Here is a 25,225-nt window from a genome sequence, read left to right on the forward strand (position 1 = left end):
GAGAAGGGGGGAGGGGGAAAAAGAGAGATGCAGGGCAAACCCCCAGCAAACCCTGGCTAGGATCTGTGGACAAGGAAGGGAGTTAAACACCCGTTCTCCTGAGTACAAAGCTTCCCTGCCCTGCCCTGCTAAAACTTACTAAAAGTTACTCCTGGCTGTGACTGTGGACTATAAATCCCAGAGGCACCTAGAAGCAGGAAGAGGAGGTGATGAGCAACCTTGCAGAGTTTTGCTGCTGTGATGTTGTACTGCAAAGCTTAGAGACCTCAGGGGCAGCAGGAAGAGGAAGTGCCTGAGAGCTGTGCTCTAGCACCCTGTGACTTCAAGCCTGAGCCACTGCAGGCATGTGGCTGCATTTCCTGAATCAAAGGTAAATGTGTGTCCAGTTGTTTCTCAGTTTAAATTTTGAGCTGAAACTAACCTGCAAAGACTGAATCAATTCAGTTTTGGGCTTTTTGACTGCCTGTACTTAGCTTTTGTATCCAAGTGCTGGTATTCCACTGAAACAGCATTTCAGAATGGATGCTGCAGGTAGACAGATTAACTCAAGCTATCTGTCCTTTCTAGCATTGCTGAAGCAGTTAATTGCTAATCTACCTTACACTGCTGCTTGTTTTACCTCTGTCATTTTGCCTAGGTCAATGGGCTAGCTGTCAAGTGTTGTTTCAGTATTCAGCTGCAATTGTAGTCAAGCTGACTGCAATCCTACTTGCACCTGCCTTTCCTTTGAATTAGATCAGCAAGGCTGAGAGGGGGACGCTGGTGTGTGGGCAGCTCAGTATCAACATATACACTACCCAGACTTGTGCACCCTAGGGAGGTCACTCCAGCTTCACTTTCTCTCTCAAGTGAGGTTTATGTTCAGCATAATTCTGTTGTCTCGCGAGTCAGACAGATGCCTACTACTACTACTACTACTTGCTTAAGGCCCAATCCTGCTTGGTGCTATGCCTTTCCAGACCCTCCTGAACCTGATCCAATGCCCACTAACCTCAGAGGGAGGCTTTCCATTAATGTCTTTGGGTATGGCTACCCAGGGCAGAGAGAGAAGTGACATTTTTTACATGATCTGGCCTCTAAAATTACTCTACAGCCATGTCATAACACACATGAGTGCCTGCAGAGTGCTTTTAAAATGGCCAACTGTGTGAAAAAGTAACCCATGTTAAATCAAGTAGTAAATGAAGGTGCTGTAAATTAGAGTGCCTTAGAGAACTTGTATATAGTTCTTTATGAGGGTCATGTGTCATGTCCCTGGAGGCAGAGTCTCTTCCTTTTGTAGCCAGCCAGCAGGCAGGAGAGGGGGAGCAGCTGGGCAGTGATTGGGGATGGGGGTGCCCTATCAGGAGAGGGTCACCAGTGCTCCATGGCACTGGCAAGGAAGGGGCACATTCCCCAAGCTGCCTTCACACTGGTCCCTCACACAAGGGGAATGAATTGTGTCTGACTGTGCAGCCAGCTGGCAGACAGGGATGGGGAAGCAGCTGGGCAGCAATTTGGCTGGTTGGCTTCCACAGCAGGTACCCCCTGTTTCCTGGCCTCAGTGAGTGCATGGAAGCACTCTGCCCCCACTGTCAAATGCTGACTGTGTGTTAGCTTTGATGCTGTATCTTTAAATGCTTTGTGTAAAGCGCAAAAAGGTACAATGTGATTGAGGTGCTCTTCTGTAAGCACCCACTGTGTCCCTGACGTATCCTGGCGGGGATGCTCCATCCACATTCTCCCACTTGCACATGTCAAAGCTAGAAATGCAGAGGCTAAGCAACTTCCAAGGCTATTCTCAAGCACACTCAAGAGCAGCTTCATCTCTTTTTTTTTTTTTTTTTTTTCCTTGAGTGTGGAGCATATGAATGGGGGTTTGGCTGAGCATGGTCAGCTCAAGAATGTTACTTTCCAGACACTCAAGGAACAATGTGTAGATATGATGCAGGGCTTCCCAACTTCTGAGTGGCCAGGGGCTGTATGCCTCAAAGCAAACATGCCTTGCAGCAATGCAGCAAACAGACCCTGCAATACCCCTGTGCTGGACTGCATGCACCCCCCATGCTGCATAGTGGAAGCCCCCCTATACTTCACTGTGTCTGCGTGTTCTGTACTGTACCACACCATGTTGGCACTCCTCAGTCACCTGACCATAAAACCCCTCAGCATTGAGGACTGCATCACTTTACCCCACCCCCAGGGCTGGGGACAGGAATAAAAAATTAGAGGAAGGAAGGGGTGCCTGAAGACCCTGGCAGCAGCAGCAGGAGAGCGATGGGGGAACAGTGGCCAAACTGGGAGCCTGGGAGCTACATGGCACCAGCTGGACAGCCCTGACTCAGGTACAATTGGAGCCCTTACAAATGAGGAGGAGGGGAGTCTTGCTTCAAACCGAACAGCAGTCCTTGCCTCCCAGCAGTTATGCAGACAAGCAGAAAACACTAGAAATGTAGAAACACAGCTCCAGCTTTAACGCTTTTATCCAGTGGGTTGAAGTTGGAGCAGTTTTTGATACATTTGTATTGGTCCAAGCTTTTTCACAGTATCAATATGTAATAGTTCTAGTTTACTTGGGTTGATTAAAAGTAGCTGATGGCATCAACAATAGAGATGAATGGAAAAAAACCCCTCTATTTTTCTGTGGAAATTTTATATGTCAATGAAAACTATTTTTAGGTGCCAATGAAAACTCATAGTTTTCCTTTAAGAAATTCAATTTACATATAAAGAATGATAATGTTTTTGCATGGAAATAGAGTGGAGTTTTGACTGAAATCTGTTCCTTTTTTTCTTTTCGTTTTATATTTAATGTGAAGTTAAATATTTCCAAGGAAAGTGGAATTTTTTTTGGGGAAAAGAAACCTTTAGACAAAATCAGTTGCCTGTCCAAAAACAGTTAGAAAATTTTCAACCAGGCCTATCTGGTGCTATTTTTAAAATGCTTCTGCTTGGGCACATGTAATTTTTTTTTCTGGGGAAGAGGTTTAAGTACATCTAGATGGATTCAGAAAGATTGTGTTGGCTGCATCTTCTTATACATGCTGACTGATAGCTTGGACAAATAGGCATGTTTTGCTACATTTAGTCTGCACTAAATACATGTTCAGCCTGCCTAAACTGTTCTGGTTTTAATTTAGGGAGGCTTAGTGGTAATTAAGATTTGTGGAGTTTTTATTCCTATTGGGGATTTTTTTAACAGCTCTGAAAAGAATGCAAAGTTTTGCATGTCCTACTGGCAGATTTACAAATACTAACATGCTTGTTTTCGCATGTACAATTCCATCTCATTTTGGTTTTTTTCCTTGCTGTTTTTCATGGCAGATCTGAATATGAATCAGCTGTACAATCTTTCAGAGTAGCAGGTGTTCAGTGTGGTAGTTAAACTTGACATGACTTGTTGAAATCAAGAGTTAACAAGAAAAGAAAATTAGCTGCCAGAATGAAATGTTCATATTTTTCCATTTGCAGAATGCAGGAGTCATCTGCCCAATTGCAAAATTAATCCTTTTGTTACATATACAACAAGTGATCATATAAAGTATGAGCTACCCTCTGAACCACCAGCTCTGGAACAGGTACAAACTAAGCACAGACAGGAAGCCACCCACCCTTCCAGGCAGACCTGGACATAGGTATGGATGAACTGGGTGGCCACCCAAGATCCAGACAGAAAAGGGGCCACAAAAATGTATTTTTTCCATTGTTTGATTATTATTATCATTACCTCTGGAGAAGGGGGGCCTGATACTAAAAGTTCGCCTGGGGTTGCTAGGAGTCTAGGTACAGTACTGCTTCCAGGATATGGAGGTTGCTGACTCCTGATTGAGAAGTAGTTGGGTGTCATTTACTATAGGTCAATTACTCGTGAATAAGTGACACCCATTGATTATGTTGTTAAATTTGCATGCTGGGCAGGTGGAAAGTCATCTTTTATTTTTTTCAGCACCAAGTTATTTATCACCTTTACAAATAAGGGGGCTTCCCCCTGGAGGCCAATGCATGTTGTGTCAAGTCCCAAAAGAGCATGGCTGTCAGACACTGTAGTTGTAGAGAATCTGGGGCACAGTCTTGAGCATGCAGGATTATATCAGTGAATTCAAGGCAGAGGAAAGGGACTTTCTTTATCCTCAGTAGGAGTTTGCAGCTATGCCTTGGGTATAGCTTATTTATTTGGAGTGCTTTTGCATCTAAATGACTAGCTGGATTTTTGCTGTTTTCACTGGGGACTCCTGAGGCTGCCAAAGTAGGTGTCTCCTTACGGACCTCATAGGGGTCACTACCCAGATGTAGGCACTCAGGCTTGAAAATGTTGCCGATGTGTGAAAGATCACAGTTTAGCTCCATCATCCATCTGTCAGTAGTGTGAATAGGCAGTATTTGCTGCTATTGGTTTAAAGACTGGAGGAATGTGTGATCCAGTTAACTATTCTGGTAGGAATGAGTTTGGGCACATCCTACCCCTTAAGGCTTCAGAGGAAGGATTGAATGAGGTAGGACTAGCAAACACTGCAGCCATCCTGCAGAAAAGCTATGTTGCATCATCCTCTGCATCCCTTCCATCCACACTGCTCATTCATGGCTGGTCCCAGCATGTTATCCCAGGTGCTTTGTCTGTGCCAATGTTGTGTGTCAGTAGCAGTGCAAAATAACCCAGGGAGTCCCTCTAGATTTGGCAGTGACAAGTGTAGTCCAGTGGAGAGAGGACATTAAACTGGGAACTCTAGAGATCTAGATTCTATTTATAGATCTGAACTGCTGTGCTCTATGACCTTGGCCAAGCCACTTCCACTCTTTGGGCCTCTTTGTTTCCTCCCAACCCTTATTGTGTCTATTCAGATCACAGGATCTTGGGGCAGAGACTGTCTTTTGCTCAGTGTTTGCACAGTACACTGTCAAATGGGGCTTCGATTACAGGTAGTTCCTTGAGAGGCTGCTACTATATAAATAATAATTTTTAATTGGAGGGATGCAGTCCTTGCCATACCTCTATGGAAAGATCTCTCAGCAGAGACCAGAAGGAGAATACACATACTGGAGATAATTTTTCTCCTGTGCTCTCTAGGCTTACAATAATATGACTTTACCAGAATCACTCCTTCCTTATACTGCTTTGTGTAGGATCCAGATCAGGGCTGTAGTTGTTTCAAGATGCCATATTATAAGGTGGGGAACAAACCTCCAAAGACAAGTCTGATTGCTATATACAAATTGTTCAGACAGATACATCCCCATCCTCTGTCAGTGCTGTGCAACAGTTGGCATCAGGATTAGCCAGCCTGATAAACAGAATCCTCAAGGATCAGCCATGTCTGAGTCTGGCAAACTAAGGTCATTTCAATAGCTGTTACACCACCACACCTGAGCATTTTGTCACCACCCTGTCTCCAGGCAAACCCAGCTGGCTCCTCTTTGCCCCTCCCACAAGGGCAGGGAACAGGAGAATGTGTCTTGACACAGCTGGAAAGCTGAATTCCTCTGAGGAAAGAGAGATCTTGTGCCACAGCATGACAAAGCCTCATTTATAAATGAATCACACATTAGAATTCCCTCATGAGTACCTTGCCCTGGTAGAATATAGAGTCCTATTATCACGCAGCATGAGCTCTTCATTTAGATCTTCCCTGTCTCTGAAATTTTTAACTAGGTCTCCGACATCAACAATATTCATGAATCTGCTCTAGCAAACGACCGTAACACTTCTAAAAAATATCAGCTGAAGTCTACTTTGCTGCATTCTGGTTAGCAGGTAGAATTTGCCCTAGTGAAGAAAGCATCACAAAGCTGAAGCAACAGCTAAATGCCACCTAAGCTCTATCTATCTCAATAACCCAGTTTTTGCTCATGTTTTGTGCTGGCTTTCTATAAAAGGGTTATTTTTACTTCTTGAGGTTTCAGAGGCTAGTTCTTGAGGCTAGTTTACCAGCTCTTCATCTCTGGAGGGTTGCTAGCATCTAGATGGGCTCAGCATGCACCTGTTTTTAAAGATTGTTACTTCCATGACAAAGTGATGACATGGTGGATTTTGTATGCTCAGCAGACACCCCTCACTGAGCTAGCTTTTGGCAGCTCAGCAGTGAGACACACGTGCCTTTCATTTTCCAGGTTAAAAAATTTACCACCTCTAGTTTTTTTAAATGTACTTATTATAGGAGTTGTACTCAGTGTAAGACAGTCAGATTTCCTTATGCCATTTAAACACAAAAATGTTGTGTGGTTCTGCTGATAGGGAGACTGTTGCTTGTCTGGTTGTTCTGGGATGCTTATGTACCCTGGCACTAAGAAGACATCATTGTGTTTGAGAAACAGTTGATGTGGGTGCCATGGAAGGATTAAGATGACTGCCAGTGTTCTGGATCATAGTCAGCTGTCACGTCTACGTGCGCAAATAATATAACTGCATTTGCTCTGGTGCAATTTGCACTAGAGTAAACTAATCCAGGCACAGCATCTACATGTGAGCCCAGTGACAGGAACAAATTGAGCCCGTATGGAGCAGTTCAGGCCAGGGACACTCCTGGCTCGCTCTGGCTGCTGCTGCAGCCAAGGGGGAGCTCCAGGCTCCAGTCATAGCCAGCCACAGCAGCCCATTGCTGGCTGCAGCTGGGCACAGCCATCTGGCCACCAGCCCCGAATGTTAAAAGGGTGTCCCTCACTGTGTGCTCCAGCCGTATGCTTCTCTGGCCCCTGAACAGTCTGAAGCCCTCCAGGATCCCATCCCTAGAGCCTGTGCCCAGTGCACCATGGATGTTCCTCACCCTCCCTCTGGCAGCAGCAGCTAGGGCATGGGGGGAGGGAGAAGGGGGGGACAGTGGGAAGCAGGCACCTTTTGGTGCAGAGCTCAGAGGGAGGCACTTGGTACCATGGCCTCTGCTGATGTGACCTCATGTTTGGACACTGGGGTGAGTCCAGTGGGCAGGGGGAACAGGAGGGCACGTGTGATGAACTAGCCCCACCACAGCCAGTTTCTGCTCAGGGGCTATATGGAGGTGGAGCGAGAGGTAGGGGGGCTGGCCGCCAGGGGGCCAGGATCTGAAGCAGGGGCTGGAGGCCCTGGCCACTGCAGGCAGTGCTGCACCTGACCACTGGTGGGTTGACACAGACCCATGGATGGCTGCCAGGGCTCAGGTGAGGCCAGGGCCTGGATGCCAGGTGGTACAAAAGAGACCACCAAGACCAGCACCATATTGAGGGCATGCTGGTTCCTTGGTGGCCTCCACAGCCCAGTGCAGTATATGCTTCTCCTGGTTCTTCACTTTCCTCTGCAGGAGGTAAAGGTATGCCCAGACCATCTCATGGACCTCACAGCACTAAGCCTGGGTCTTCTCAAGCTGCTCCTTGGACGTGGTGAACAGCTACTTGAGGAGAACCATCTGGTCCTGGCTCCATCACTGATGGAGCTGGCACAAGCAGAGTGTACTTACAGAATTTGGTGGTGTGCTTAGGGCCTCATCTCCTCTGGCAGCAGATGGGTCTCCCCTGTATCCAGCAGCTGGTTCTGTAGAGCAAGGACAGAGAGGTTCTTTGTGAGAATTTGCAACATTTCAGAGATAGGATGCACTGTATAGAGGGGCTGTTCACCACCCTCCTCGTGTAGGCACAGGTGCCCAGGGATGATGGTAAGTTGCCCAAGTGGCCTTTACACAGGCAACTTCTGCGTGAGCCTTGCTTCCCTGCTTCCATAGCAGGGGTAGGTGGGCCACATGCCACTTGCTGCAGGCAGCCTGCCTTCCCCATACCCTATCCAGGTTGGGCAGCTCCAAACCAACACCCCTCCCCCTGCCACAGGCCAGGCATTTCACTCCCATGCTGTTGGGTGTGTTGAACCTGAGCTCTGGGTGTGAGGTGCTCCTGGCCAGCTGGAACACAGACCTGGTAATGCGCTCTCCTCCCAGGGCTCATCAGACAGTTTGGTGGCCCTCTGTCAATCATGACATACAGAACTGGGTGGCTAGTTGCAAGATTTCTTCTCAACACTGGCCATTCTCTGTAGAGCCATGTCTTATGACTGAATTACCAGATTATCCAAGGCAGATGCTGGGAGTTGACTTAGTGACCTAGAAGGGTTCTGTTTACCTCTTTGTTATCAACTCTTATTCCTGTTACTTGGAGATGGCACAGTTATAGAACTGAGAGAGTTATAACAGTGTTGAAGAGTATATACATGTGTCATGGCATACCATAAGTTTTAAGAACAGACAATGGTCCACAACTTTCTGGAGTTGCATTTAAGTAGTTTGCAGGCCAGTATGACTTTCAGGGTGGTATCTCCAGCAGTCCACATTTACTATGTAGTAACAGGGAAGCAGAACGTCTAGTGTGGACTGTGAAGAATCTGCTTCAGAAGAACGGAGAACTCTGTAACTTTCTCCTTATATACCATTTAACACCATTAGAGCATGAATAGAGTCTACCTGAATTGTTTGTCACCAGCTTCATACAACTCCACCAACTACAATAGATGACTTGGTTCCAAAACTTATCAATGCACAGGAATTTCATGAGGAAAATAAACTGACAAAAGACCATCAGAGATGGAATTATAACACTAGACATGCCTCAAGAAATGTACCTCTTGTTTCCCTGCAGCAGGAAGTTTGGATTCCAGATGCAGAAGTACAAGGCACTGTCCAAGCTAGGATGAATATCCCTCATTCATATTGCAGGAGATAACTAGAGGTCTTCTCTGTAGGAATTGAGAGCATCTGCATCATATTCCACTTCTTTACTAAACTAAGGCAGGACATGTGTCAGTTCCACTAAATAGACTAGATTTGTGAAACTATCCACTTTAAATTTAAAGGCTTATTGATGTTTCTGTTTTTGATTATTCTCTTTTATTAAGGGAAGTGACTGGTAAAGGCTCATAAGAGAATGATGTGCTTGTAACCTCCTTTCAAGACGATTTTGCAGTCCTTTGGAAATTCAAGTTTCTCCTGTAGTAATAAAGGTTAACCTGCATCCTGAGGGCTGATGTGATAACATCAACAGAAAGTTGTCAGCCATCTTGGTATGTGTGTTAACTGTTGCAATAAAGCCCTTTTGAGAGCAAGAAGTCTCCCTGCTTTTTCCTGAGCTATGAGACAGCACATTTAGGACAGCCACGAATGAGTGGCACTGCTTCTCCCTTCCTTTAAAAGCCCAATTTCTGTAACTCTCTAGCAGTCCTCTCTTTTCTTCTGCAGCCACCCAGCACATCCCAGCCTGCTTTCTCTTCTCCCTCCAGTGCCTTCCAGGCTACAACTCTCTTTATAACCCTCCAGTTCTTGTCAGGCCTATTTGTTATGCCCAGAGAAATGTGGCCCTTGGCCCACCAGCGGAAGTAGAGGCATAACAATGACTTGGGACAACTAAAGCGAAACCAGGGACAGGAGTGTGGGCCAAAGGTTTATGAATGTTCCAAGGGGGGCACATTGAGCAGAGCACCACTGGCCAGTGCCCAGTGGCCCTCAAATGAGTCCAAGTTGTCAGTGGATATCACCCAGTGAAACTGTGCAGAGATGTGTACAGGTATGTCTAGACCACTGTAGCTTTAAGAACTTGGGTGAATGTCACTATCTATTTACAACCCTCATTTATCTCCCATCTATCTTATTCATGTCTCCCAACTCCACTGCTGTACAATCTGTTCCTCTTTTCATAGATCAGACACTTTAGGAAACACAGACACAAAGGGCACGTCTGCACATCACCCTAAGTTGCCGTAGTGATTACATGAGTCTACACATGACTGGTTTCTACTGCACCCGAGTGGCACGCTTCCCCATTTTAGCACACTGCTATGGCAAAGTAGTGGCTAAAACTAACCATGCACACAGCACAGTATGGGCAGTTACTGCACCGTGCATGGTGCAGTAACAACTTTCCTGTAGGGTGATGTGTAGACAAGCCCAAAGCTGAAGATAAACTATTACCTCTTGAATTGCCATGCTCTGCACAGCACATGCAGGGTTATCTAAAGTGAGAAGTATCAGTCAGCTGAGATTGATTACCAGATAATTGGTTTCTGACCTGTAACAGGGGTATTTCCACTATTTTGGTGTCAGAATGTAGGATACATTCTAGTGCCAATTGTGACCGTGCTATAATTATAGAAGTGTTTATCTTTTGAGTGAGTGACACATTTGACCCTTTTGAATCGGCATACTATTAAGGTGAAGCTTGAAAAAAATAAACAACGCACTGAAAATATTTGGACAGTTTCCTCTTAGCCATTAATTGCTGGTATTGTGACCTAGAAACAATAGAGTTATTTCTTACATTCGTACACCATGGTACTTATAAACTATTTAGAGGTACCTGGTTCTATTTTTGTCTGTAATAGATGTGATGAAACCCCATTCAAGCCAGAAATGCCATAATACTTGATCCTGCCATATTTAATCATGCCTCATGTGACTGGCAGATGCTTTGGTTGCTGCAGGTGTACACACTATACTCCACCAATTACAGACAGATAATGGGTACTTCTCTGGTACAAAGGCTGAGTGGGAGAAGGAGGGCTGGGAGGTGCACTGCCTTATTTCACATGAACAGAGCATCTTTCTCCTGGCAGTACTTTTCCACTTTCTGTCAGTGATACAGGTGCTGGGGCATTTGCAACATATACAAGCCCATGATCTTGAAAAAGGATAACCAGAGTCATAGATCAGACCATCTTAGACAGATTTGTCTCAGAAAATTGTCTGAGAGAATAGTAAGGGGTCGGGGGATAGGATTTTGCAAAGGTTTTTTCACAAGGTGCTAAATTGTTAATTAAAAGAAAAAGTGTTAGTTATTGCAAAACTGAAAATTTCACACAAATAGCATTAGTGGTAGCATATAGGCCAGATCCTCCACTGGTGGAAGGATCCCACTCAAAAGGCCTGCTGATTTACCCGAGCCAAGGGCCTGGCACTATGTTTTCAGAGAGTCCCTAGAAGAAAAGACATTTGCCACACGTAAGCAGACCTGATTCCACCTACCACAAGAAAGTAGATCTTTCCAACCATCCCCAACTATCCACAGGCAGCTTGTTACATGTTTTATGCATTTACCACATTTATTTGCACACCACACATACCTATTCCCCAGAAATCACTCATTTAAAATTGGGGTGCATGTTTTAAGCAAGGAAACTGATTTTTCTTTGCTGGAACAGAAGCATGGCAGAATAGAAGCAGGGAGACACTGCTACAAGATAGCTGCCCTGCTTCTTCCTTAGGGAAGGAAACAGTGAGGAATTTACCCCGCAGGGTAAGAGCTACAGTGTGAACCTTCTTGGAGCCACAACAGCTGCTGCCATGTTCCCCTGCAGTCACAATTTAGTCATGACTAGAATTTTTTTTTATTTTACACTCTGTCTTCACAAAACAGGATGTTTCTTATTTGGGGGGGCCTGTGGTATGCAAGAAAACACAGTGTTTCCTTCTACAGTGGAGAAATTAAATTACAGTGTAGCTCAATTAGCTACCCCATTATTGTAGTTCATACAGTCTGATATTCCTTTGTGAGTTTTATTTCTATTGTCACTTTTATTACATATGACAGAATGAGAACTGGTTAAAAACAAGAGCTTCTATCCCCTGAATACTTTTGATGTTTCAGTTTGTTCACATTCAAAATCAGAAAAAAACTCTCAGAATTTTGAATTTTCCCACAGAATTGAAATTCAAAAGCATTTTGAATGAGGACCATAACACACTTTGTTTGGATCATGCTTCATAGTTTCATAGTTGTTAGGGGCTGCAGGGGGGATGCTTAATTGTTTGGTGCTGATAACATCAAAGCAATGTGTTTTGATACCATACAAAAGTTTTGTTTTCATAATGTCAAAACATGACAGCTGAGTATTGCATTGAATATGCAAAGCCCACTATGTTAAAATTGATATTTGGACATGAGTCAAAACTAAATAAATCAAAATGACGAAATCTAAATAGAATTTTTCCACACAGTCAAATAAATAAATAAATAAAAAAAGGCAGAAAGATTTATTTTTACTTTTTTCCATGGAACATGTCAATCCTGATATTTTCATATAAAGCATCTTTATTTTAACAGTGTTGGGCAATCCAAATGAAAACCATTCCATTGAAAAATATTTTGACTATTTCTTTTTTGCTGTCTCTGTTTTCTCTGTTTGTGTTCTTCCCCTAGAGGGCACACATGCTCCATGGCATATTAGGTAAGCTTGTGCCCATGTTCTGGCATTTAGCTTAGGATTCATGATTGAATCCATGCACTAGCCTTGTATGTCAAGAAAATTTTGATTTGAGTACAGGTAGTCCTTGGACTTATGACACAATTGGTTCCTGAAAACCGTGTTTTAAATCAAAATGTTGTAACTTGGAACCAATTTTCTCATAAGAAACAATGTTATAAATGGGGGATTGGTTCCTGAACCAAGGCCTGATACACTATTTTCACCAAAAATACCCCAGAATTTTGTACTCAATCGATTATAGATGAGTAATATAGCTACATTAATGTATTTATATTGTAAATAGCAATCATATTGGTTTGGAAGGACTTCTTTGAGGTGACTTTGCTGGACTGTTGGAAGGGCTCTTGGTTGGACTTTTTGAAGAATTGTTGGCTGGAGTCTTCTCAGGAGTCTTGGCTGCAGGTTTTTCTGGAGTCTTGTCTGCTTTCTTAAAGAAAGTGTCCAAGGAAGTTTGGACAGATGTTCTCCAGGGAGATGAACAACACAATGAACAAAGTTCGCTGGCGTGGCATTGCATCGGATTAAGCGTTGTAAATTGAAACTGACATCAGAAAGTTGAAACGGTGTCAATTTATAAACATTTTAAGTGCAAAAAGTTGTAAGTTGAGGATGGCCTGTAGGTTGTTCTGTGTGTCCTTGGTTGGAAAGAAGTATGGAGGATCAGAGGTTGTTCCGTTTCTATACCCAGGGAGAAGGGCCAGGACTGGCTTCCTGGGAGCTGAAACTTGTCTTGGGGGATTGAAATAGCTCTAAATGTTAATGCAAGTGCAGAGGCTAGGGGGAGAAATTCAATTGGGAGTCCTGTCTACAGGGAAGAAATTGGTGGGATCTGTGAAGATATGTACACTGTCTCTTTAAATGTGTCAGAAAAACAGGTAGAAAGGGCTGGAGAAAAATAATGCTATCACCACTTTGTAATTATGTTTCTTGTTCAGTTTTAGAGGACTTGCATTCCCGTGATTCTTCACCATTATTATGTGACAGGGATGGATTTCCATTTCTGCTGTGTGAGAGGCAGTGCTGGCAGAGAGTGTATTAGGTAATGGTGTAGAGTGGAGGAAACTGGGCAGGTTTCTGCACTTCAGGGAGGTGTCTTGGTTAGGGGGAATACTAAGGTTCAGGGCTGTGTGAAATGGAAGCGTTCCATTTCAACGGTTCGATGGAACAGCATTTTGTTTTGACTTTTGTTTCACTCAAAACAGCTGTTCTGTATCGTTCTGTCGAAACAGTTTTGTGTTTCGAGCCTGTTTTGACGTTTTGCCCGTGGGGATATAATGGGGAAGGCCAAAACAGGCTATAATTTTGTCATTTCTTGCCTGATTTTGATGAAACTTGTAGAAATGGTAGCCCCTTCTGGGGGCATGAATCCTGCCAAGTTTCAAGGATATATGTCCAGGGGGTTTGGAGAAACTGCACCCCAAAATATTGAGAGCAAAACTGTCACTTGTATGTGTGAAGCCACAGTAGGCTCAAAACTGCAGGCTTGCTACCCCTGCTGTGGTCATGAATGCCAGCTCTCAACGAGATAGGTGCAGTGGGACTCTGGGTTCTGGGGCCCTACACCTCTAGCTGTTGACAGGCAAAACTTGTGACATGGCTGAGTGACATGGTGTGTGTGTTCACTTGTGCCCGTCTTGGCACTGGGGCCTCTGCACAACACAGCAGTGTGCCCCAGTGAGGCCTCCTCCTCCCCTACAGCTTCAGCTCAGTCCACCACTGTAAATGATGGCAGGTGAAAATAACATAGCTGGCTCAACAGCAATAGCACCAGCAGCATCTAAGATAGTCAAATGGAACTGTCACAGAGCCTTTCTTGTTATAAAGGAATTGACAGCAAGAAGTAAGGATGTTGTGTTGGATATATGTTACTCATGGTATTTGTGATGGCTTATCTTCTGTTTTTATGTTTGTATGTTTATTATGAAAAAAACTGGAATAGTTAGAGAAATATCTCTTAGGAAGCTTTCTGGTTGAAAAACCCTTTGTCAGGCTGAGAAAGTACCTGCAGATGGTGTGTTTCCTGGTCCTGGATGGAAGGAATAGTAAAGAAGCCAGAGGCTGGTCTGGTACACAATGCAGACAAGAAAGCCAGGCAGTGAAATTGGAAACAGAGGCATCAGGGGGTGAGGGACAGGCTGGATTGGGGGGTAGAGGGGAAAGGGGGATGTAGCAGTGCAGGTAAAAGTGCAGAGGTGCCTGGGGAGTCAGATGTCCAGCAGGTCGCAGTGTGTCAGAATTCCACTGTCTAATCTATATTGAGTCCATGGGTCCAGCCTGTCCCTCACCCCCTGTTGCCTCCATTTCCATTTTGCACAGCCCTACTAAGGTTTTATAACACATGGCAGTAGAACAGGAGTCAGTTTGTTTCCAGTAGCTGTTTTTGGGGAATGCGGCGGGGACTGGCATTTTCTTCCTTGTGGATTCATTTGGAATGATTGGCTTTTAAAGTGAAAAAGAATCACTGTGGTTCATCTGTTCCTCCTTTTTATTCCTGGCTGAATGTTATGAATTCTAGTGAGGAAAAAGCGCCAAAAGTTATTTAAGAAAACAGTATAGTACATTCCACCCACTTGCACACCAAATAAGTACACAATTCACTTAACTACATAATGCAGTGCTAATCCCAGATTGTTGCCTATGGCAGCATTTCCCAACTGGTGTGCCATGGCACACTAGTGTGCCGTGGCATTTTGGGCTGGAGCCATGCCCCCTGCCTGCCTGGAGTCACGCCCCCTGCCTGCTGCTTCTGCGGACAGACTGGCAGGGAGTGTGGCTCCAGCCCAAAATGCTGTCTGTCTGGCCGTGTGCCACCCCCTGTCCTGTGTGCTATGGTGCTTTTTTATTTAGGTAAGCGTGCCATGGGGTGAAAAAGGTTGGAAAATGCTGGCCTGTGGTTACCTGCATGCTAGTTAAGTGTAAACCACTAAAGTGGTACATGATTAAGTGTGTACAGTAGATAAGTGCATACACCAACATCTTTCACTGTCTCCTTTAATGTAATTGCCCTTCAGCTAACTGCAAAGAAATGGCCAAAGAGAAGCGGCTCTCAAAAGGCTGCTATTAGAAGGAGCTAATCTGTTTTAGGGCAGCTTAGAAGCCTGACTAGTTCCCATCGTTTTCAAGGCTTCTACTAGCAGGTCTAAGACACAATATTGGAAGTCTTGAAAATGTTGGGAACTGCTCACTTTTGGGGCTGCTCATACCATGGCACTTTAAGTGCTGTATACTTAGAGGTCATTGCTTAAATTAAATTGGGATAGGTGCAAGCATCAAGTAAGTGCATGGTCTTTTTACAGTGCCAGGTCTTGCATGTAAATGGAGAGCACTGTACCTCCTTTTGTTAGCTGTAGACTAAAGAAACAAAATTGAGATCCCAGTGGTGACTGAGATCAAGTTAGGCATATGTTTTCAGATTCAAGATGATGTCAGAATCCCACTCCCCAGCCTCTGTTCCTCCTTTTTATTCCTGGCTGAATGTTATGAATTCTAGTGAGGAAAAAGCACCAAAACTTATTTAAGAAACCAGTATAGTATATTCCACTCACTTGCACACCGAATAAGTGCACAATTCACTTAACTACATAATGCAGTGCTAATCCCAGATTGTTGCCTATGGCAGCGTTTCCCAAACGGTGTGCCATGGCACACTGGTGTGCCGTGGCATTTTGGGCTGCTCTTGGGCGGGGGCACCCTGCCCGTTGCCTAAGTAGTGAATGCTGGCTGTCAGGGGGTGCACCAGTGCTCTCAAGGAGTACATGTGCACCCCCTATGCATTGCCACTGGTGATTCGAATACAGCAGGTAGGAAGTGAGTAGGGAGGGGGAAAGGAGGCAGTGCTGGGAGAGACGAGCAAGCAAAGAACCCATGAGTGACTGATGCTCCCTGAATTTAGGGAGGCACCCGCAGAAGCTGCTGATGGCAGCAGCCCTGTCGGGGGGGGGGGGGGCACCAGCCCTGCAGACAGCATCGGTGTCAGCTGTCAGGAGGGGCACTGGCCCTGTCAGGGGGGGCACGTGCACCCCCTACCAGTCACCTATGAAAGAACCTGTAGGAACAAACATGTCACAAAAGCTAATCCAGATAATGGGGTAAGAATTGGTAGGCCCTGTTTAAAACATAACGCAATCTAGTCTGTGCATGATTTCTTGTTCTGTAGGTTTCCATTCAAACTGTTTTAAAAAAAAAAATCCTTCCTGAGAACAGCAGTCCTGAAATCAGCAGTGGAGTTTCTAGGGAGATTTTATGTCACAAGCCTTTGTTTCTTTCTTCAGCTACTGTCAGATTGGTGTTCAGGCATTCTTATATGTAGAGATTGCCCTATCTGTCTGATGTAGACAGCAGAGGAGCACCATAAGCAGCTGATAATGTATATGACATTGGTAGAGTTAAAGGTGAATGAATCTCAGTTGTTATACTCCTTGTTATTCTGTTCAGTTTTAATGTAGTCTGTATTGATACTAGGGCACAGAATACATTTGGGACCATTGCAAGACCTGGTGCCTCGATGAGGATGGGAATTAGTCTGTTGCTTGAGAGATGCTGTTTAATGTTGAGGGGCTGCCTGTAAGCCAGGACAGGTTGGTCCCCCATGGCTAGGTTGAGATTGTTATCCTTTTTCAGGAGGGATTGGAGGTCATTAATGGTGTGTCTGAATGAGTGTTCAAGCTGGGGGCTGCAGGTGATAGTCAAAGGGATTCTGTTTGTGTTTCTGGTGCTGCTATTTTGTGAAGAGACCTAATAACATTTTGGACTAAAATGAAAAAAACTTGGAAGCAGAGCCCTTCAGTGCTGAGATCTGATCCAGACTCAGGTTTGTAGTCCCTGGCAGACTTGTAAGGGACCTAGGATTTTGAATCGGAGATTTCTCGTTGTAAAACATGGCTTCGCACCACCACCCCAGATTTTGTATTTTGCTGTGGGCCCCTTTCTAGTTTCATTAAAATAAACTTACAATTAAAAGTACATGAGTACTGTGGAAATCCCCCTGTTTAAAAAATGATGTGTTTGGGAAAACAAGACCTTCCAAGTAGAATAGCTGTGGCATTTTTCCTACAGACTAAGTGGCTCTGTAACAAATGTTTACTAAGTGGCCTTGTTTCTCCAAAATGACATTTCCCATAAATATTTTCCCTCTATCATTTCCTGTGTACTCATTTCCACTTCTTTGTTGTGTTATTAGGTTGGGTCAAATCACATCATGGAAATTTCTGTGATGTAAAATAATGACTGTATCTACTTTGGGTGTGACCCCCTCCTGAGTGGAAAATATTGACAAATGGGAGGAAAAGGAAACTATTAGTATGGCAAAATCAAATTAAAATAAAAACGCAGACTTTCCCTCCTAATTTTCCAAGAGCTACATTTGCAACTGTGGCCTTTAATATGAAAGACAACATAGATTTCTTAGAAAAACCGGCCTCCCTTGACAAACTTCCAGCTAAAATGGCTACCATGGATGTCGCATTTCTGTATACTTACATTCCCAATGAGGACAGATTAAAAACCATAAAGAACATTATCCCCAACAAAAACAATTGCTTTTGTTTCTATTACCTGCTCCCACTCTCTCCTCATGCACAATTTCAGGTTTGGGGACTTCTTATACCTACAAAAGAATGGCACTGCCATCGGAACATGTATGGACCTCCAGTAAGCCAGTGCATTTATGGCATACCTTGAGGTCCATTTACTCAGCAGCTGCCCCCACATCCCCATGATCTCCCTAAGGCACATCAATGACATCCTAATTGTATGGACACACAGGAAGGAATCCCTTGAGAAATTTCATCAGGACTCCATCAAACTAATTCTGGAATACTCCACCCAGCAAATTCATTTCTTAGGCACTTCAGTGAAGGTTTGCAATGGCTGCATTGTCACCACCTTTCCTCCACCAGCTTTTGTCCTAAGCACATGACTAAATCCGTTGTCTACAGCCAAGTTCTAAAACCGTATCTGCTCTTATCCCACCAGCTGCGATGCACACCTTATGGATCTCGGACAGGGATTCCTACAATTACAATATAATGTGAAAAGTGTAGCCACTCAAATCAACAAAGACAGACTCAGACCCCACTCTGACTTGTTACAATACCAACCACAGGACAAGGGTAAAAAAGTCCCTCCAGTTGTCTAAGGTGCTCAAGGAGTAGGCTGTAGTTGACATGTCATTAATAACATCTAGCCCCTCTTGGAAAAGGATGACCATTTCAAAGGAGTCATGGGGAACAGGTTTATGATATCATTAGTTCTACAGGCAGCCCTCCAACTTCAAACAGCATATCTCAAGCAACTGGCTACCTAACCCCCAGTGTCACCAAGGCACTGGGTCTTGCAATGGACCCAGGGCTGAAAAGCATGCTGGGATGCTGGGGGGACTCTGATTTAACTTCAAGCAGGAAGGGGTCTGGGACAGAAGTTTCATAAACCTGTTTGACCCAAATCAGTTAAATGTAATACTATATTCAACCAGGCTTATCTTAAACCAGTTTTGGCCATTTTGAAACTGGTTTATGTGCACTGAACTTCTGTTCTGTTACAGGTTTAAACCAGTTTCTGATCACTTAAAGTGGTTTATGTGTAACTTCTGTCCCCAGCCACATACACAAGCACACTTTAGTTCATCTATAAGGTGCAAATCTACCCTGCCTTCTACATGACTTCAGGCTAACATGGCTAAATATGTCTCTCTAATATGAGTCACAAAGCCTTTTATATAGAGAGATGGCAAAAAATGACCAGAAGGCAGAACTTGAAATATTGTGGCAGCATGTAAATCCCTCTCTGTTTCATAACTTAGTATTTCTGAAAATAAAAGGAGAAGAGGCAGGTTTGTACAGTGTGGAAGCAGTTCTAAGTTTCAAATTGGCATGGTGTACACCCCAAGTGATGATCCATGAAGAGAAATGTGTCTGTTTTCCCCTTCCCTCATGCATACGCACAGTTAGGACAGCTATTATTCTCCAGTCCATAGTACAAGACCTACTGTAGTTTTACCTTCAGTCCTCATGTAAAACTTCAGTTCTTTAATCCTTCTGGATTAAAGAACATGTAAGAGATCTGTGCTTTTGAGAATAACAGATTTACAGTCTGAGTCAGAAAGGAAAATGGGTTTGATCTTTTCTGGTAGTTACTAAGCTTGGGATCAGATATAAACTGGAACTAGAATGATGATTTTGCTTTGCTTTTTCCTTCCCTATGCTAACATATGACCAAGTTTAGATATAGTCTTGGACCCATCTCTGAATGGCAATATTGAATTGACGTAAAAGCAGACTTGGAACAAATTTGGTTCAGATCCAAGCTTGGGTCCAAATTCAGAGTGTTGAGTTCCTTCCACGTGAATTCACATCCCCAAGAGGGAGGACCCCACTATTTCTATCGGTGAGCCCAATTGCTTCTTTTCAGAAAGGATTTTAATTTTTCTGATATTGGTTACTTTGCCATTGGCATTCGGTTCAGTTTATACCTATTTTTGTCTGGCCATAACATCTCTCTTAGATTTTAACACACAAAATCCTAGTTGACGCTGTTATCTGTGGGTGTTGTGTTTTGTTTTGTTTTGTTATATCACCCAGTATGGACCACATGGCTATAGCCTGATTTTGTAAAACGATCTATACATTTTCCACTGGAATGCTGTTGTTGCTGTTGTGCGTCTTTCCCCCTTCTGAACTGAGTATGGGAATTCTGAGGACAGAAGCAATGTTTGTAAACAAACTTCTGGGTAAATGCGTCAAATGATTCAAATACTATTTCTTCCTCCACAATACCTCCATCTCCTTTCCTTTCTCCTTTGTCCCACATACACTTGAGAGCACAGCAGCTGGGACTGATGCAAGACTATGACAGAAGTGAAATGTTCAAGAGAGGTACCTCCTGATGTGCCCTGATGCCCTCCTGATGTGCCCTGATGTCATACAGGGGTATGTAAAAGCCATTTGCATGACAAGCATCTTCTGCTGAGTCACAGAACTCATGTTACCATTAAGTTCAGAGGGCATGGCTAATGGAGAATTGGGAAAGCAATGAGTTTTGCAAGTGGCACTTACAGGAGAAAGAGTCAGTGTTTGTTTGAGGATGATGTTGCTTTTCTGTCAAAAGATGATTTAGACAAGACATAAAGGGAAACCTTCTTATACTGGGATTTCTGTTGGGCAAGAGGCCACATTCAGATCTTGTCCATGGGATATGCAAGTACTGAGCACCTTTAAAAATAAGACTGTCTTCATTTAGGTGTCAGGAAATGAATATAGGAACTTAATAAAGAAGTCAGAGCTAAAAATGTTGTTTTCTTCTAGTAACAGAAGGTTAATAGTTCAAATGATACTCACAAGGTGTGTCTACTTGAGACACTTTACTGCACAGTACAGCAGTTTACTGAGCAGCAGGTATCCTGCTTTTCTCTGTTGAAAAATCACAAATTCTCTCAAAGTACTTTGCCAGGATGATGCCAGGGTGGTGTGGGGCTTGAAGTGGCAAGGAGCTTTCCTGCCCAGCCCCACTCTGCCCTGCTGGTGGAAGCCCTGGGGGGAGGGAAGCAGGGCAGGGAGCCAGAGCCCATGGCAGGCAGCCTGTATCCTTCTGCACCCCATGCACAGATCTGGGGGGGTGTGTGCCCCCTGCCACCCCTGGAAGTTTGCGCAGCGGTGGGGAGCCAGCCCTACCTGCCTGCCGGATGAACAGCCTGTGGCTCCATCTTACTCCCCCCTGGGACCCTGCAGCTGTGTGTTCTGGCTGCAGACCCCAAGCACCGCCCTAGCTGGGCAGCAGCCCCAGCCCTACTTAACTTACTCCCTCCTAGCCACCCTTCCTATGTGGGCCTCAATCCTCCCTCCCCTCTGCCAGACTTACCTGTGCGAGCTGCTCTCCAGGCTGCTTGGTGCCCATGTGCATGTGTAAGAGCACACATGCACATGGTGCCCCCTTCCTGATCACCCTCCTCCTGCTCCACCCAGGCTCTTGCAGGCTAGAACTCTGCCAGCCTGCAGAGAGCTCTTTGGAAATCCTCATGTTTCTTTGTGCAAATGAAAAATCCATGTTTTTCTTGGTTAAAAGGAAAAATTCACGTATTTTTCTGTTTTTCTGTGGGAAACGGAAAACCAGGATCCCTGCTGAGCAGTAAGTGTCTGTGTATACACTTACTGTGCAGTAAACTGCTCTACTTGGAAGTAAATTTGCTACCTGCAAATGCAAGTAGTAAATTTACTTGTGAGTACTTACTGTAAAGTAACGCATGTGTAGATGCCAACTGGGAGCAAATTTGCTCCCGGTCAGCCCTGTCACTAAGGGGCCAGCCTCAGGCTAGCCCCAGGGCTCTCGGGCTAGAAGCCTCTCTTTCTCCAGGGCTCAGCCAGCTCCATGGCAGCCACAGCTGAAGACCTTTAAAAGCTTGCAGGCATTGTGAGCCCTGGGGCACATGTATAGGTAGCCTGAGGCCACTGTTGGCCACTAGTTCCCTCTGCACAGGCCACAGGCCAACTCTGCCAGCCTGCTTGCACCCTGGTGCTGCTCCCTGGTACTGCAGTGCTATGCAGCTCCCAGGGCCACACTGTCCAGCCCTGCAGGGTGCTGCAGGCTCCTGCCAAGCCTTCCAGCACCTGAACCCAAGTGCAGCCAGCTTCTGACCACCAAGGCCAGCTCTAGCTTGCCACAGGCAACTCTCAGCACCCTGCACTGCCCCTGCAGATCCTGTGGGGCACTGTGCCACCATGCAGCTGCCAGTCCCACACTGTGCCCCTGCACTGGGCACTGGCATCTGCCCAGGCTCAGCAGCACCAGGACATCCACTTGGAGGCCCAGTGAACTGCAGGGTCTGTGTCCCTGCAGCTAGGTGGGAATGGACCTCTCACACACGAAGGAATGTGTTGTCTTCCTCGGCTGCAGGGAGCAGGGACATGTAGTGCAACCACAGTTAGCCTTCCAGGTGGTGGTGGAGGTTGCAGGACAGCACATGCATGCCTGCTGCACCATCAAACTTCAGGGTACCATGCCAGGTATGCAGGTGCACCAGGGACACAATGGCCATTAGCAGCAGTAGGGTGTAGTAGGTTGGGCAGCCCACAGTCTGCGCAAACAGCTGCTCACACTGTGCCTAGGACACATGCAGCAAGGGCACACTTGAGGTGCAGTGTGGCCATGGTGGTTGGGGAGGGGAGCTAGCCCCAGGGTTCCTCCCTGGAGAGGTCTCCTATGCAGAGGTTAAGGGCATGGGCAGCTCTGTGTTCCATTTGTCCAGGAAACTCGTACCCCCCAGGCCCTGGTGCTGTGGTCTTAATGGCAGCACAGGAGACAGGCTGGCCTGCAGGAGGAGAAGCAAGGGCAGTGGGGTCTGGAGCTGTGGCACCAGGTGCTTCCAGAAGCCTGGCCTGTCCCGGCCTGGGAAGGGGCAGGGGAGGCAGGTGGTCTGAGGCCAGCATCTAGCAGTCCACTGGCCCCAGGGGAGCGAATAGGGATGGGGAGCTCAACTGGTGGCTGCCTGGGCATGGGCCTCCCTGGCTGACTTACCACGGTCTATGGGCACCCCTGTATGCATGAGACCCAACCTGAGGCTGGGCAATGCATGGCCCCCTGGTACAGAGCATCTTCTCTCAGAAATTTTGAAAGTTTTCATGAAGTGTTTGAGAGCAGACCTATCCTTGCACATCAGCCCTCCATAATGGTATGGAAGTTGCATGCTTTCCACAGTCATTAATCCTGATAAAGCCACATCTCCTTTTCCTGAGAGTAATTTGTTCTCCTAATGCATGTATTATCCTGTGCTGGCAGGTGGCACCAGAGGAAAAGATCACACATCATATTTTGAGGCAATAGGAAATTCACTTGCACAGAGAGACAAAGAACAGAATGGAGGCTCGTATAAATAAGATGGGAAGAAATGGGAACTGGATTAGTTAGAAAACTTTTGTGGTTACAATCTACCTGTTTACTGAAGGAGCAAGCTATTCTGGAATAAAATACAGGGCAAATTTAAAACACGGCAACGGTTCTTGAATAGCAACATGCAGAGTCAAGCCCTACCTTTGATGGAGAAAGCCAAAAGATTGAGAGAAGCAATGCAAATTTTGGATGCTACTCAGTTTATCTGGGTGTGATGAGCTCTCTAGGGCCTGGTACTAATCGGTACTGAGGCCCCTTTACACTGCTTTGGCTCATTATAAATGAGAGACAAGGTGAAATGAACTTGGGGAACCAGCTTGATGCTTTTGAGAATTACTTTTGGCCCACAAACCAGGAAGGGAAACCAAGAGAGTGGCAGGGCCTAAAGGTCTGGGAGGGACCCTGCTGCAGTGATCAACCTTCCTTTTCCCTCACAGCTGCTCTCACTCTTGCTCAAAACACATATCTCAATAGGAGAATCCCCAGAGCAGCAATTTTAGTGTATGATGGGAAAAATAGGTCAGTGGAGCACATTTGAGACTGTTCCAGTGCTACAGCATGGGAGGCATGGGATAGACATTCCCTGTCAGTTCTCTATAAGTGTAGCACACCCAAAATATGCAAGTAATTTTGTTCTATAAAGTGTGTTCTGGTTTCATGTCACTGTGTATCTTGTTTGTGCTGTCTATTGTGCCTCCTCTAGGATTGAAAGAAGACCACCCCTCATCTCCCTCATTGTGTCCAGACCATTGTCTTAAGATTCCTCAAAAGAACCTGTAAAACCAGTTTGGTGACTCTGGCCAGATCCAGGAGCAGAACCCACCTTTGAACTGATTGGCCTGCATTAATACTGTTCCAGTGATGCTGTTTCTTGACTGGGACCCTGTGATGAGGTGAGAAAAGTTATTTAAAGTTTGGTCACTTGTGCTGGGGGGGCGTGGGGGGGGGGGGGTTCTCTTTGTTTTTTCCCTTGGGTCCCCTCTGCGGAGGGGAGGGGGAACACTGGAATAGTTTTGGGAGCCTGAGACCAGGTGTTAAAGAGAGTCAGGGTTTTGAGTCAGGTAGCTGTGTGGCTCCTGCCCTGGGAATCCAGGGTAGGAGCTGGTAAAGGACCCCAATGGCCACTCAAGCAGAAGCAGAGATTAGTGTTCCCCAGCAACTCGGCGGAGTTACATCAACTCAAAGGGCCCTTCGCAAAACGGAGGGAACTGGCGCCCCCGGTGGTCAGCAATGGTGAGGGAGGCAATGCACCCAAATTCCCAGGGATTTACCGCTTTTGGGGCAAGACTCCCCCACTCTTGGACTGCTGAGCCTGGGGTCAAAGGCTCCCCAGTCAGGATAGGGGTGATACAGGGCATGTTTTGAGCTGGGCGTGTTTTGGTTTTTTTTCTTGACTGTGTGTTTTGTGTTCTGGTGTTTCGCTTCTGTAATAAATCAGGGGTTTGTATTTATAGTGCTTGCGAGGGAAGGGTTGTTGGTATTACTAGACACTCTAGCGATTCATTTAGTTTTTCCCAGGTAGTCTGGGTGGGGGTTCAAACTGAGGTGAAATATATTTAGCACTTCAAAATTGAATCCAGCCTTTGTTGGTGCTGACAGATACTCCGGAGGGTTACATAAGCAAATGGTAACCCATTTCCAAGATCTAAGAGTGTTTGTGACTGTCCTGACAGAGTAAATTGGTGTATAACACAAAATATTTTGCATGTGGGATCTTTATCTTTGGGACTGTTTTAAAGCTGGAGGGCAGACAACATTAACCTGCATAAGGTTTCATCACTGGTACAGCTCTAGTATGTCCAGATATCTCATACACTAAGGCATACCTTACATACACAGCCCAAGACTTGTTGATGTTGTCTTCCTTCTCCTTTGTGATAGCATGGTTGTTAGCAAAAGCAGTCAACAGGGGTCCCTGATTTCTTTTTCAAATGGTTTCATAAGAGCATATTTGGTCTCGCTGGGCATGGCTGCACATGCAGGTAGTCCTATATGGGTTTACTCTGCAGTAATTCACTGCAGAGTAAAACCACCTTTGGCAGGCATCTACACATGCAGCTATTTGGGAGCAGATTTGATGCTCCTGGTAGTAGCCTGCTCTTGGCCTTCTCTAGGCCTGCACTGGACCCCTGCAGCTGCCAGGGATAGCTGGAGGATCTGGCC

The 25,225-nt window shown here is 45.4% G+C and overlaps 1 long non-coding RNA gene across 2 annotated transcripts in view; it reads left to right on the plus strand.

Annotated features, from left to right (window-relative positions):
* Window positions 1-271: 271 nt before the first annotated feature.
* Window positions 272-25,225, plus strand: part of LOC106740523 (uncharacterized) — a 34,625-nt gene continuing 9,671 nt past the window's right edge. For both annotated transcript variants that reach the window (XR_002092131.2, XR_009459552.1), the window contains exons 1-3: window positions 272-370; window positions 20,007-20,109; window positions 23,766-23,955. This is a non-coding gene — a long non-coding RNA (uncharacterized LOC106740523). The remainder of the gene's footprint in view (window positions 371-20,006; window positions 20,110-23,765; window positions 23,956-25,225) is intronic.

This window comes from Alligator mississippiensis, chromosome 2, assembly GCF_030867095.1.
Source record: "Alligator mississippiensis isolate rAllMis1 chromosome 2, rAllMis1, whole genome shotgun sequence".
Classification (NCBI taxonomy): Eukaryota; Metazoa; Chordata; order Crocodylia; family Alligatoridae; genus Alligator; species Alligator mississippiensis.